Below are 15,255 nucleotides of genomic sequence, written 5' to 3'. Positions count from 1 at the left end.
CGGCGGTTTGGATTCTCTATTTTATAACTTCAAAACGCTTCCCATCGAATTTGTTGCTGGATAAAGGACCACCGCTGAAAGTGCGAGAAACACTCGCAGAAATGTAATTAAATGATAAACTCTGATCTTGGAGGGCCGGTCTAAGATTTCAATGAATGTCACTGTCTGGCTACATTCGTACGGCACCCGAGCTAAATTATTTCTGAGATGGGGATCAAGAGGGAAAAGGAATTCACTAGACTGAAACGAATCGGACTGTTATCATGTATTAAAGTAACTTATGAATTACATAAGGTCGTCTATTTGAGGTTCCATTTACCTTAAAAAGAAATTATTTGGGTCTTGTTCCAGTCTAAATATTTTCAATAAAATCAAGAAAGCCGTCGAAGCTCTGCGTAGCAGTGTAAGTGTTTCCAACAAGTTCTTTATCGAGTTCAAGTGATGTTTCGCCATAAATCGCCGTAACCTGCTGTGCGCTCTTTTTCATATATTGTCTGAGATTCCTATATCGCGGTCGACATATACCGAACAGACGGTGTGGTTATCATCTCTTGTGATAGTCATATCCAGTGTACGGTTACAATCAGTGATCGCCTCTGGCAGGTCTACGTTCAATAAGACATAGCTCTAGAAACTACAAAGCTCGGTGAAAATCACCTTTTTGATGTACTTTTTACACACCAAACGAGAAATACAATACTTTTTTATGGGTTTCTCACGCCTTGATGAAACCTGAAATAAGTGCCAACTTTCTCGACAAAAAGTGGATTGTTTTCCGGAAAAATTAACCATTGGGATTCAACAATCCAGAACAACCAGGCTCTAAACTGTTACATAGAGTTCGCACTGCAAACGTTTATGGTGCAGACTTTCTCGTCTTCGTTTGGTGGGGAGATAGGGTTTGTGAAAAGGGACTGGGGGCTTTGGGGCGAGGATGTAGAGCTAGACCGACGGTGTTTTATCGCTCGCCGTGCGTTGACTTTTTTTCTCCCCCGACTTTATATTTTTCATTTGCAAGTAGTGAAATTCTGCCCGAAACCACCTCAGTCCCTCCCATTACTCACCTGGATGTAACAGCAGTAAATAAATATTTACCTTGGTTGGTACTTACAGTTCTTTGAGCCATGTAATCCTTTTCAAAACTAACAGGGGTAAGGTGAACTGATTATAGGACAAGTCCCTATCAACAAGAAATAATTCCATCAGGTAGTTAGATTTACATTGTTAAATAATGCTGAGAACTTTACATGACCCTCACCGGGTGGAGAGGGCTCAAAAAGTTGCTGATTTAATTTTCACTTCAAAATAAATGGTAAGGATGGGCCTTAACGTTACCAAATATCAGTTAACTATGATTTCCTATCTCATCTGAGACAAACAACATTGCTCGATTAGCTTTGAAGGAAGGGTTTTCGATTAATATGAAGGACTCTCCAAACAAGTAGCCATGATAAAACTCTTAGGTAAAAGAATTACATAGCAAGATAATTCACGATTTCTCTAAATCGGTGAAAATTTTGACTTTTATGATTTTTCAGTTATCGAAAAAAAAAAAAAAAAAACTTTATGTCAGTGTTAAGGATGGTATGCCACTCATACTGGTGTATCACAAACCAATCAGATTGTCTCATAAGGGTATGTATCACGTGCCAATCAGATTGCCGCATTTTTTGTGTATCACAAACCAGTCAGATTGTCGCATTAGAGTATGAATCAAGTACCAACCAGATCAGAGAACTGGGGTATGCTTGTACAAATTAGAATACTGTCACTCATGCCAATCATGTAAGGAAATTAGGGTACCACAATAAGTTGCGAAGGAATCAACCCAACTTTGACACACGTCAAGATTAAAATTAAAGAGAATCGTGAGCTCATCTAGCTAGTGTAATAGTTCATGTCCTTCGTGAGGACTTTTTTTCGCTATGATTGGTCGGGATTAGAAAGGTCGTCTGGCCGAAATTTTCCCACCATTCGCAAGTTAAAACATGTTTTGTAAACCGGTCTTCTGCATCAATGATATTCGATTGTTAATCTTGTTTTTGCCTCCTTGTTGCTCTTTTTGCAAAGGTTGAAAAGACCAGTAAGTTATTTCGAATTTCTGCGTCGACTGCCTTAGTAAATATCCGTTTCTTTGCTTCTGAAAGTTCTCCATGAATTAAACGTTGTACTTCTGAGTGGTCCAAGCGAGTTCAATATTAAAGCAAAAGACCGCACTTTCTATCGATCGGTCCACTGGCGTAAAAACCCACACGGAAAGAAAAAAGTCGTAATGGGGTTTACGTCAGCGGTGAAAATTTATGCCCTCTAGCTTTTAAAACTTTCTCAGCCTTTGCTAGTCTTCAGAATTAAAGTGAAATGGTCAAGATGAACTAATTCTGAGAATCAGGTAGATTTTCTCGCCGGAATGCTGATTTAGGGCTACTGTCAACAACATAGAGTGCACAGAAACATTGTCCCATGTTGCGCTTGTATAGAAGAAACCCTAATACATGTATACATAAACTTAGAGTAGCTAGCGAGCTAAAAGATAATGATGATAATGACAATAATAATAATAATAATAATAATAATAATAATAATAATAATGGTGGCAAGTATTGCAGACGTGGTTTAAGTTTAACCGTTAAATTAAAGTCCGCGCCTATCGAAAGTAAGCCAAGTTCAGAGCGCCAAAGCTTATTGCGAGAAGTGATTAGGACACTTTGCTGTGTGTCGAGCAGTTTTGCTAGACTGTGAAGTGTCTCTGAATTGGAATTTTCAGCTACATTTAATTTTTTTGGATTTGTGAGTTGATTTATTATGGTAGAAGGACGACTACATCACCAGGCAAGCGGAAGGTTGGGGTGAAGTGAGCAGATGAACAGAGATTTGTTGGAGTGTTAAAAGATGGCCTTGGAATTGGTGAAGTCGGACAACCCACCACGGTTGGAAAGTGGGAGAAAGATGGGTTATTTGCAAGCGATGCGAGCTCAGTAGATAGAGAAGGGATATGGTAATTTGGCTTTGACCAAACAGAATTTAAGGGATCAGGCCGCCAGACTCGAGAAGTTTGTTGGTAGTGTTGTAGATACAGTGCGTGCAGTGATCGTACGAGGCGAGCCAGCGCAAAGTAAACCGAGTTTATTGGAAGATTTGAATCATGATGATATCACTGCTGAGATACGGAATGCTAATTTTCTAGAAAACAGGACTAAAGTTAGCGAGCCGTGACGAGAAGAGCCTGCAAATAGGCCATTTTACAGTTGTGTACTTAGTTGCCAAGCCTTTGATTCAGAGTGAGGCTAAAGGTGACCTTGTTGTGATAGAGACCAGTATCTAGTTAGCATTATAACAAACTGATTTACATTCGAAAAGCAGCAAGGTTTGTATTATAACAAGGTCACCTCTAGCCTCACTACTGTTCAAAGGCTTAGCAACCAAGCACACAGCTGTAAAAGGGGCTATTTGCATACACAAGATCAGTCTGAAGAGATGATGAACACCTTGAATGATTTCCAATGGGAGCTGTTGGAACAATCTTCACTGTTACTCGCGTTAGTAAACACGCGTGAGGGTGAATATTCAAACCGGACCATAGATACGTGCATAAAACAAAAGCCAACTAAAAGCGACTAAAAGTCCATCAATAATGTGATCAGTGTGCTAATGGAGAGGGAAAAAGCGACACCCACGGACAGTCCATTCATGTACATATAGCTTGCTAAATGTATTCTGTACCCTGTGGTAGCTGCATTTTTCGTGTTGAAAGAATGGAAAAAGAACCCAAAGGACAAAGCGACAAAGTAAATTCGGGGTAGCCGAGTGAGAACTAGAAAAGAACTTATATAGAGAGTGTTGGAGATCGGAGAAGAAGTACTTCTAAAGCAACAGCTGAGTTGGAGAGGCTAAAGAAAAACTGGAAGTTGAACAAAAAGGAAAAGAAAAACCGCGCTCTTTTGCAAAAAGAATGTGGTTTGTTGAGAGCATCATCCCTTGTGAGCCATATCGATAGCTAGGCAGAAATCAGTGCTTCGAAAACTAAAGGCTAGTTTTAGTAGAAGGTAAAGGTAAGAGAAACCCAAAGAACTAAACCGCAAGTTTACAGAAGAGTGCCCTGGCCGCGTACATACAACTATCACGAAGATGGCAGCGGAAGATCAAGGCAATGCTCGACCAAAATACAAGAAGGAATGTGAAGACCAGGATAGAGTAAATAAGGGCGTGTTTAGTGACATTACTGAGGCCGAGGAGTTTTGGAGAACGTTTTGGGAAGAGAATGGGTCTGGAGATGAAATTGCTGAGTACCTTGAGGAAGTGGAGATTGCATTTAGTGAACGCGTGCCCCGTCTATCAGAAGAGGTTTGGGGCCTAACGAAAATGGAATCTTTTAAGATCATATTGAAAAATAAGAATTGGAATGCACCAGGCCCGGATAGGGTAGTAAACTATCGGTGGAAAAGCACATACTCACTACACGAAGGCATGGTATCTGCATTTAAAGCAGTTGCAGATACCTCAACAACATACCCTGAATGGTTTACAGAGAGAAAGACCAGTCAGTTACCGAAGGTAGCCGAGTTCACAGGTGAAAATCAGCTCTCTATCACGTGCCTGAATACATCATACAAGTGGTTCACCTCATGCGCCTTGGGTCCTATGGATGAACACGTGGACAAGGATGAGCTAATGGAAAAGAGCCAGAGAGGAGCGAAAGCGGAATGTAGTGGAACTACTGATAATCTTATGATAGATCGTATGGTTACGTTGGACTGTCATGAAAACAAGCGTAACCTCAGTGTCGCATGGATAGATGTGCGCAAGGCATATGACTGTGTTGACCATGATTGGTTGAGGAAGATCATGTGGCTCCACAAGTTTCCGAAATGGATTTTTGAGGTTGTCAGTAAGCTGTGCGATAGCTGGAACACAAAGATTGCGGCACACACCGTGAAGGGAAACGAGCTGTCACCACCCATACGGTTCAACAGAAGCCTTCCACAGGGGGATGGGCTATGTCCGAGCCTAATAATTTGAACATATCAGCAAAGCTGATATGGTAAATTGGCCACCGTTACGATTATAAAAGCTGACATTTCGAGCGTTAGCCCTTCGCTCCGACGAAGGGCTAACGAAGGGCTATTGTATTGTAAGAACAGAGTTATGGCCACTAACCAGCCTGCATTGCCGGTGTTGTCATATCTTATGACATCTCGGCAATGGTGTGTAAAGCACAGTACAGGGGTTATAAGATCAACCGATACAACGGGATCATAGATGTGATGGGAGGCTGGAGTGTGGACATGGAAAGATCCCCTAGGATGCTCCTAGGTTCTAGATGCAGAGAAATCTTAAGGCTAATGTAGGGAGCGGTCATTTCAAGTACGCTCCACATTGCCCAGATATTCGAGGCTGCTGTTTAACTGACCTCAAGATAGATTCTAAATACTTAGCGAAATTGATGGTGACCAGTGGTCAATCTTTCAAGCGAATGTTAATACGTAGTTTTTAAATTAGGTTTTTAAAGGAACACGAGCTATCTTAATTAGTGTTATTACTTTCCCACCATTTTTGCTCGTTGTATATTATAGAAAGTTCTAATCCTGGTGGGAACATAGGTTACGTTGTTACGCCCTATGTTTTTTTCTCTTTTTAGTAAGCTCAGCACTAGAAGTTCAGTACTGCGATAAAAATAATAATAATATTAAACACACAAAGTAGAGAAAAGAAAATATTAGTTACAAATTCTCAATCTTAAGTTTTAAGTATGTCAAGCGAAAAAAGAATCCCCATGAAGGTAATATCCCGTATTTTGATTTAAAGTCTGCAGAGAAACTAGTACGAAATATTAAAAGTCCGGCTGTGCATTCCACTGCTTAGCTGAGAAGTAACAAAAGAAGTTAAGACCAAAGGTAGTTTTATCAGGTTTACTGGGGGAAAGAATTTAGTTATCACGAAGATCATAGGAAGAGGACCGGAGTGAAAACATATTCTTCATATAAGCAGGAAAATGAGCGAAAAACAAACTCTGACATTACAGTAAGAGGAAATTCTGAACGCGCTTTAAAAACTAGCACATATAGCGTGTAGAGTTTTGAAAATAGCAAAAGTTCTGATAGGTTTTGTTTTGGTTCGGCACGTGCAAGTCTGATAAAACTGACGGCGTTTGTTTAACTGAACTACCAGCCTTCGCGTTACCGCGGACATCCAAAAAAGCTGGACAATATAATTCAGCAGATGAAAGGCCAGAAAAGATGTAAAGCTTTTTCAATATTCCTACTGGTTCCAGAGGAAATCGGTGTATTGTGAAGTTGGACAAAAGAAAATATTTTTACGAGTATTCTGACCAATTTTCGTCAAAATCCGACAAACTACAGACCTTTTTAATTCGTTTAAGTAGAGTTAACTCGCGTTGAAATAGACATCAAGGTTGCGGCTTCCAAAATTGACTTTAAGTTTTTGTCGAAAACCAAGATTGAAATGTCAAAGGTTCAAAAAGAGTAAGCGCCATTTATTATCTATTCATTTACTTTATTTTTTATCTTAATTTTACTTGTACCTTGTGGTCAGAAATATCCGGAAGTTAACTTGCGCGTTTCCTCTCTTTGGCGCTTTCTCACATTGTCATTTTCTATTTGCGCATGTTTCAGTGCGTTATAAATTTCGTAGGGGAAGGATTTTTCACAGCCTGTTACTGTCTAAGTAATCTTTGTTTCGATTTGTTGGATGTTTTTCGAAACCTGCGATGCTAGATATGGAAAAGAAACTAGATAATTTAGGGTTTGAAGTGATATTCAATCCGCCTGGGCACTGGGATTGCTTCTATACTTTGGCTGCAAAGGCTCTGGGCATTGAAACCCAGAGCATGAAGAACATGACTCTTATTTCTCAATGTTTTGGGAAATGTACAAATTCACTTCTTTTGTGCGGTACAATACAACTGTAAACGAAATATGCAAATCAAGATCTCAGACGAAAGTCCGGAGAAAACCGTCAAAACTTGCTGAAGGCTTTCGGATTATTACACGGTCCTAAATACGCTACAATAAAAATGGTGATTATTATTCTTTAATATATTCATTTATGTATCTTTTTTGTTTGTTTGTTTTTTTTTTTGCGATGTACACTCGACTGTTTAGGTTCTATGGGTCTCTAGCGGTCCAAAGTCCTAGTCAAGAGATACGAAAATCCGTTTGCTTTTTTGCACCTTTTATTTCATGTGGCGAAGTGTTAGCTTTTCTTCCAGCCCATAACATTATTCTACTCATTTCATCTATCTTGGCCTATTCCGGGGTATTAGCTTTGAAACGCTATTTATTTTATTTGTACTTTAGATTATTGCTTAACCGCCTATTGTCTATGCTTAGTTAATGTTTATCTACGTCACGGATTATTTTTGTCGATTACTGTAATTGGTGTGAAAATGTTACGCAATTAATGTCAGTCATTCGCTCATATCACGGGCTTGCGACAAAGAGAGAACCATGTTTTGATCGCTGTCAAGAGGTCGTGCGCTCCGCTACTCAGTGTAAACTTGTTTTGTCTACTCCGCTACCCGCGCTTTTCAAATACGCTAGGAGCTCTACCAAAGTAAGTTACCTATATTATTTATGCTCGATTTAGTTTATCGTTTCCTTCATTATTAGTTCAGTTGATTTCAAGAATAGGTCATTGTGCTGTGTCATCGTTTGTAAGTCAATTAATTAGCTTCGTTTCATTTTCTGTTACCCTCTAGTTCGAACCACACACACATAATTCTACCACATTTGCTATCGCAATCACACCAAGTATTCAGCAACTACCTTATTTATCGCTACCTGGCTACGTTCCATTTTGTATCACATAAAATTAAAACACCTGGGATTGTTACACGTGGTGCTTGTGCGTTCGTTTTGGGATTCCATGTACTGGCTATCCTTCCACTGCTAAGCGACGCTACCCTGTGATTCTCTGGAATTCACACAGGGAGGTGGTCCATAATGAGGGTGGTGTCCTTTAAGTTATTTTTTCAGTATTTAGGATGATTTGTGCACCATGTTGTCACCTTATGCATCTGTTTAAGATTTTTTTCTTAGCATTTTCCCCCACCAAGCCTAGGTTATGCAAACTTCTGAGCGATATTCCAGACAAAACCCTGCTTTTCTCAATTGGAATTTACTACACTAAACCCTAAAGAGAAAGCATTGTTTCACTGCAAACTCATCTCTTTTGGAATTACGTTTGTTCAAAAAAAGAGAAAAAAGGAAAGAAAGAAACGGGAAAAAATAAATCAGTGAAACATTCTTCTTTTTTTCGGAATGAGGACGGAAATTTTAAATTGAGTAAAGCCGGGACAAGAGGAGTGCGATGCGAGTTGTCCACGCCTGAAATAATCTTATTACATCCATCACCGCCGCTCGTTTCATCTCTCGGTTGCTCATAATAAGCATTTGTCGTAATTTGACCTATTTAGCGGTTTGTTTGCAATTATATTCGGTTAAACTTCATTCTATTTAAACCCTATCCGAATTTAACTTATTTACTTGTATTCTCATAGAGAAGAAACTTTAGTCAACTCTCTCACGATACCAAAAGCCCGCGCTCAACCTGTTCGAAAAGCGAAAGAAAAGAAAAACGTCGTTGGTAAACACAGTTTTTAAATAGAAATGAAATTGAATGAGAACTAAACCCGAGAAGACTTTAAATATGTGGCATTTACCTAAAGAGCCATTTGCGAAGAAATACTAAATTCTGAATTCTTGATCGTAATGGCGGCCGTCCAGAAAAATTTCTGCTTCAAATTTCTTTGGAGAGGAGTATGATTAAGAAAAACATTCGCTGTCAGATGCAGTTATTGACCATACAATGCACGATTAAGAAGTCTAAGGCTCGTCAAACACGACTATTAGTGACTCAGTCACGATTAATAGCCGTACTTTCCATGATTATTAATTGTAGTGGAACACTCTTTGCGACTAATAATGGCAAGAAAAGCCCTTTGCCATTAACAATCTTAATTTTAGGACTTGACGCCAAATAATCGTTGAATTTTTCTCTCCGCAAATTAATTTTCAATCTTAATTGTGTATAACATCATGTCTAATGTTGCGTGCGCACTCTTTTTAAGTTTCCTCATCGCAGTTATCGCAGTGATTGTCACGTTAAACGTTCAGTTAACTTGACGCGTAATTTAGTTTTTCAGTTGTTCAGTTAATTTTAGCCAGGCTAATTAGTTATTGTAATTGCTCACCCGTTCAGTTTTTCCACATATATACCTTAGTTACGGAGGCAGTCAAGGCATAAGTTTTATGAATATTCACATAAGTTATGTGAATATTCACATCAGCATAAATGTTTTGACTTTTTGCAGCTTGCTTGTGTTGTCGTTCGTTTGTGAAAAGTTTTACCAGTCTGGCTAATAATGAGGTAAGACGATTGACGTTGGGATGTTGTGAACAAGGTATATATAGGGCTTGATTTTTATTAGCTCTAATGGTTCGAATCAAAAATCCTTTTTGTATTGTAATCGGTTTCTGTGCCACGTTGATATTACCTAAGGGCTATGGGGTGTCCTAGGAGAGTAAATGGGCACTGGTGCGAGAGGGTAGAGATATGTCTAATTCTGCACAGGAAAGAGCGAAACGAGGAACTAGCTCAATGGATAGAGCGCTGGACTGTTGTGCGGGAGGTCGAGGGTCCGAGCCCCGGCCTGACCAACACTCAAGGTCTTAAAATGATTGAGAAGAATATGCGACCTTTTTATAAGATCTGGAAATGGTTAGATATTCTAGTCTTCTCGGATAGGGACGAATAAATGGAGGTCCCGTCTGCTGCAGGGTTAGGGGTAGGAGACGTTAATTTCCCACGCACGAGATTACTGTGTGATGGATGTCTTCCCCTGGGGTGGGATGGGTGGGTTACTGGGCCAGCAGTAATTGATGTAAAGCTGTTGTGGTGTCCCTGCCTGTCGGCAAATCTAATAAATCAGATAGCTCCTGGCGCGGAACTGTGTTCTGTACTACATCTAAACATCATTTAAAAACTTTGATGAAGTCCCTGAATGCAGCTGGAGCTGCAAAGAGCTGGAGCTGGGACAATTCATTAAATGTTAACTTATGAATGTGTTACTTACAGGTGATACAACTTGGAGTTGTAAGTGAAGACTCCAAACGGTAGCTCCTTAATTTGGATATTATTCAAGGACCTAAGAAATGGAGATAGCTTAATTAAAGATCTCTCCTTGATTCCAAGAGTTAGTCAATGTCACTGAGTCCTTTTCACCATTTTTTGTAAAAATTGAGCTAGATAACTTAAACTGGGTATGTGTAAAAGTAGGATTTTAAGAATGTTGCGAATTCTCTTAATGAACAAAAATGTAGCAAATTAGTAAACTCCTAACATTTTAAACACATTTAAAGTGTTTCGTATAAAACTTCTTTCAAAATAGAAAATAATCCCAAATTTGTTTCCAGATTCTTCATCATGTGGCACGTTGGGAGCGGAGCAAAGTTTAGAGGCTGTTGCGGATGAATGATTAACTGACGCGTTGTCAGCCGATACGCAAGGTGAAAATTTTGCATCTGAAGTTTCATAGACTAAATATTACAAAAGTGTGGGAGTGAAAAATTTGAGGGGATAACTTACGTCGTTAAATAGCTACAGTAGGCTGAGGTACCAATTGGAACCCAAGTCCCAATAGCAAGAATAGTAATTTAGGTGCGCATTCAACATTTTGTTTCCTTTTTGCGTTTTATTTTTTGTTTTTGTTTTTGTTTTTTGTTTTTGTTTTTGTTTTTGTTTTTGTTTTTGTTTTTGTTTTTGTTTTTGTTTTTGTTTTTGTTTTTGTTTTTGTTTTTGTTTTTGTTTTTGTTTTTGTTTTCTGTTTTTGTTTTTGTTGTTTGTTTTTTTTTTGTTTCGTTTTGTTTCGCTTTCGTTATGTTTGTTGGTCCATCTGGAAAAAAAATGAAGTTGTGTTTTTCATCTTTTTCTTTGTGCTAAAGATGTCTGACTGAGCATCCCTTGAACCTTGCAAAATATCTACACCCTTGATACATTTTGGTCTGGTGCACTTATTCTAGAGTATCTGACATTGAGAAAATGCCAACTAACTGCAAGTGATCTTTACCAATAAAACGAGAAGCCCAACTAAACACAACAGACACAAGGAGTAAGTTTCGCCATTGCAATTGAAAAACGGAACGAATCTTTTCTTACAGCAAAACACATGGTGATATGTGGTCTTTTCATGCATTTTAATTCGATGGATCCAAAATTTTTATTTCCTTCCCTCGAGAATGATAAGTTTCCCAGCCTATCGAGCCTGATTATTGTTGTGGAGATTTCTGCTTAAATAGTAAAGTTGAGAGAGTTCCAAGAATTTAAGGTTTGACTTAACTTTTGAAACCAATCAAAGTCAACTTGTGATAAAATTTAACAGAAAGCACAATTTGGGTTTATTATGTCAGATTAAAAGTTATCGAGTTTGTAGTATGGCCTGGCTAACCTGTGTTACATGCACAAAATATTGATAGAAAGAACCACTACCTGGAGTTAAGATCCTTGTCTCAAGGACATAGGTATGATGCATTTTTAACAATCTTTGAGGAGGAAGTGCTCTCTTTTGAGATCTTTACTTACTCATTTTGAAAAAAATAGGTCTTACTACGAGAAACTTCAGTCCCCTTAAAGTAAGGACTGTTATCAGTTTTAGGCAGTATTTGTCACTCACTGTGAGTGCATATTCCTTGTTTTGAGAACTGATAGTTACTCTCATTTTGAGTGATATCAATCCTTATCTTTAGAACTTCCTGTTCCTCACTCCAGGACGCATTTTTAAGAAGAAAATCCTTAATTCAAGGTATCTGGAAACATATAAACTTAACAGTGCACTAATAACATACGTATACACAGTGCGAGTTACACCATTGAAGAAAGAGCATATCGATTGATTGAACTTATGCTTGAGCTTCTTTCACTGAAGTTCCCACTTGTGAACCACTTTCCAACGTCGACACAGCTCCAGGAATACCTAACAAGCCTAAAAAAAGCCACTTTACGAGCAGTTGACCGTGAGCGACACTTCAACATCGGACTATCGGCGAGCAGCGACTCTAGTCGTTTGAGCCCGCGGTTATAATTAACAAAACATCAGCGTTTTAAATGTAGAATATAGAGGTTGATAAAGTTTCAGAAGTCTTTAACAAAATGTTGCGGTGGCTTTACGGCAAATAGCGGGGCGTGAAATGTCGATCTCAGGCTAGCGACGTAGGTGGTTCAAAAGCCCCGTCTATATTACATTTTGCGTTTTGCTTAACTTTTTTTCTTTGTTTTCTTGTTTGGACACAATAATCAGTTTCCTGGATTTATACATTTAAAAATAGAAGTATTGACGCCATAGATGAAATATACGCTGCAAGAGATAAAAGTGTATTCGGAGATTGGGCAAACTTTAATTAAATCACAAATGAAAAACGTATACTTTTGTACTCTTTCAAGATTATCATTGGCTTCTTTTTCACCCCAACACTATTCTTAGCAACAATGGTCACCATTTTGTTTGTTTATCACTCGTCAAAAACAGTTACTATCAAATGCGCTCAAAAGCCTAAAATAGAAAAAAGTTTACAGGAATCGACCAATCGAGCGAGCGAGCGAGCGCCATTCATCACATCATACCTACAACTCGCTCTTGCGCAAGCGTAATTTACGAGTTAATAAAGGGCTTGTGATTGTCCTGAAAGAGTAAATAGGAACTGGGACAAGGGGGCTGAGATCTATCTATTTTCGCACGGGAAGACAGAGAAACCACTAACTCCAGTTACCACCTGCTACGGGACTGAGAAAATGGTACTAAAGTAACATCATTTAAAAAATTTTATGAAGTCCCTTAATGCAACTGAAGCTGCATGGAGCTGAAGTTTAGAAAAACAATACGATACTCAGATAAATTTTTCAAATAGCCAACTTTCTTCAGTCCAGCATATGCATTCGTTGCACGCAAAAAGTCAAAATCAATTATTTTTATCATGATTGCTTGCGTTAAGGGAAAAAACCCGTGGAAAGTGATCCTATTACTTGTTTTGAAACTAAATTAGATAAGTAACGATTCAAATCGCATTTCTGGTAAAACACAAAACCGTGATTTGAAGATTAAGATAAATTTGTCCCTCGGAACAGTTTTTTATAGGTATTGTGGTTGGTATTATAACCTTTGACTGGGTGGCTGATATGGGTTGAATAAATTAGATTAATAAAAAATAAACAGCGTCCCTTCAACAACCTTTTTGAAACCTGTGGTACTGATGACAATGAGAATGGTATTTCTATGACAGTGTGGAACCGGGTTTTTGGTGAATAATCTGAGTAAATTTAGATGTTAATGTTTTCAGCCTGTCATGGGGTCAGTATTAGTCCCTTAAAATTTTGTGTCGTGTAGCACGCAATAGATGTTTTTTTACACACAACTCGCACAGCTCGACAAATCGAATGAATAAATAATTACGCAGTTGTTTTGATGTTGTTTAAGTGTAAACGTTTATTGGGGTTTTGAAATGGTTTTTCCTTTTTTCTTTATAGAATAGTTCGTTATTAATGGTCATTAAGATGTGTTCGCTTATGAAAACGAATTAGATGTCCTCAGAGAGCGGAATTGGTCACCTACCATAGTTAGAAATCTTATTCAAGTACCCAGTAACTGATGAAAAAAGATGCTTACCTCTGTTTAACTCACACGCTCTAACAATGCCACTCTCTTTTAATCTCATATTATGGCTGTCGGAGACCCCTGAACTTAAACACCCTAATACTCAGCTTTTAATTAACAATTGGTTTATGCTTTAGCGTGCGCTATCGAGTTATGGAGCACGCGGGAAGTTTGGAGAGCACGAAAGAAGCGTAATAATTGCCGGAGGCAATACCTGAGAGCAACTCTAGCTTCTTGAGAGCTCTCCAAACTTCCCACGTGCTCCGTAACTCGATAGTGCACAGCTCAAAGCGTGAACCAATTGTTTTAGAACATAGCCGATTGAATTGTGCATCCAATCCGAAGCGAAAAACGGACAACAATATCAATTGAAGCGAATCGTGACAGCGCCGATACCGAGTCTCCTTTTCCGTTGTTTTTCTCTTTTTCTGCCTCATTTAAGAACTCTGGCCAAAGGGAACAGGTCGACAAATTGTCTTCGTTTTGGAACTAGTAGGCCGAGTCTCTGTTTGTGTCCATTATTGTCGCGATGTATATTATTTTTCCCCGCGCTAAGAATAGCCGCTCGCGCGAAAAAAAAATTTCTTGCGAAGCGATTTGCTCACGCTATCAGCGTGCACTATCGGGATTTTGAGCACGCTTACGTATACTGAATTTGATTGCGTGGCTCTGCTAGCTATGTTCTAACAAAAATTGGAGCTTTACAAACTCTTTCTGAAGCAAGAAATCAAAGAAGGAGCTTAACACCTATGTTAATGAAATTGCACTGTTAATAAAGAGATTTAGAGGTCATATTCTAAACAATCTGTCAAATATTAGCTTATGAATGTATTACTTACAGGTGAGTCAAATCGGAGTTGTTATTGAAGGCTCCAAGTGGTAGCTCCTTGATTTTATTTCCATTAAAGTACCTAAGGAATGGAAATAACTAAGTTTAAGATATATGCGTTATTAACCAAGCGTGAGGTCAAGATGGCCGGATATCCAGCCATCTTGACAGAACAAGTTTGGTTAATAAAGGATTTATCATATTGCAAAAAGATTTCGCTTTATTTAGAATTAATAATAACCCGTTTGCTTCGAGTGCAGGGAAGGAAAGCCAGCTGTGTTTGCAGTACAACAAACTCACGAGAGTCGTTTCTGTTTTATTTGTTTCGACTATCTTCTAACGCTTTTGCGTTTCTGTGCTGTAATTGTCCAAGAGTTACGAAAGTAGTTCTTATTCTATTTCTTTCATGAGCGGGATCAAGGTGGGTAATCCCGAGTGGGCAAGAAGGGCCGATCTTTCCCGCTCCGGCAGCCAATCAGAACACAGGATTCGCTTCACCTTTCCCACGGGCGCTGTTTGCGATGTAATAAGTAACCTTAATGGGTGGTCATGATTCCTAGAGTGAGTCCATGTTATTGCGTCCTTTTAGAAAAGAGCTCGGGAACTGGAGTTAAAGTTCTATTTCATTAACACATGTACACATTTTCTAGCAAATGTGATGAAAGGCGTTTTCTGTATTTTTGTACTTCAGCTCTTTAATCAGAGGCGGTTGCACTATATATTGACCTCCTTAATTGAAATTTTCATAAGCGGAAGAAGCAGCAAT

At 38.8% G+C, this 15,255-nt stretch overlaps 1 long non-coding RNA gene across 1 annotated transcript; it reads right to left on the bottom strand.

The window, feature by feature from the left end:
- Nucleotides 1–1,108: 1,108 nt before the first annotated feature.
- LOC148743052 (uncharacterized) lies at nucleotides 1,109–14,571 on the bottom strand. The gene is made up of 3 exons (XR_015990448.1): nucleotides 14,500–14,571; nucleotides 10,091–10,162; nucleotides 1,109–1,180 (listed from the first exon to the last, which is right to left on the bottom strand). It is a non-coding gene; the product is annotated as an uncharacterized LOC148743052 (long non-coding RNA).
- Between the last annotated feature and the right edge of the window lie 684 nt (nucleotides 14,572–15,255).

Source organism: Stylophora pistillata, chromosome 1, assembly GCF_964205215.1.
Source record: "Stylophora pistillata chromosome 1, jaStyPist1.2, whole genome shotgun sequence".
NCBI classification, from domain to species: Eukaryota; Metazoa; Cnidaria; class Anthozoa; order Scleractinia; family Pocilloporidae; genus Stylophora; species Stylophora pistillata.
The sequence above is the reverse complement of the archived record's forward strand: the minus strand, read 5'-3'. Positions and strand labels throughout refer to the sequence as shown.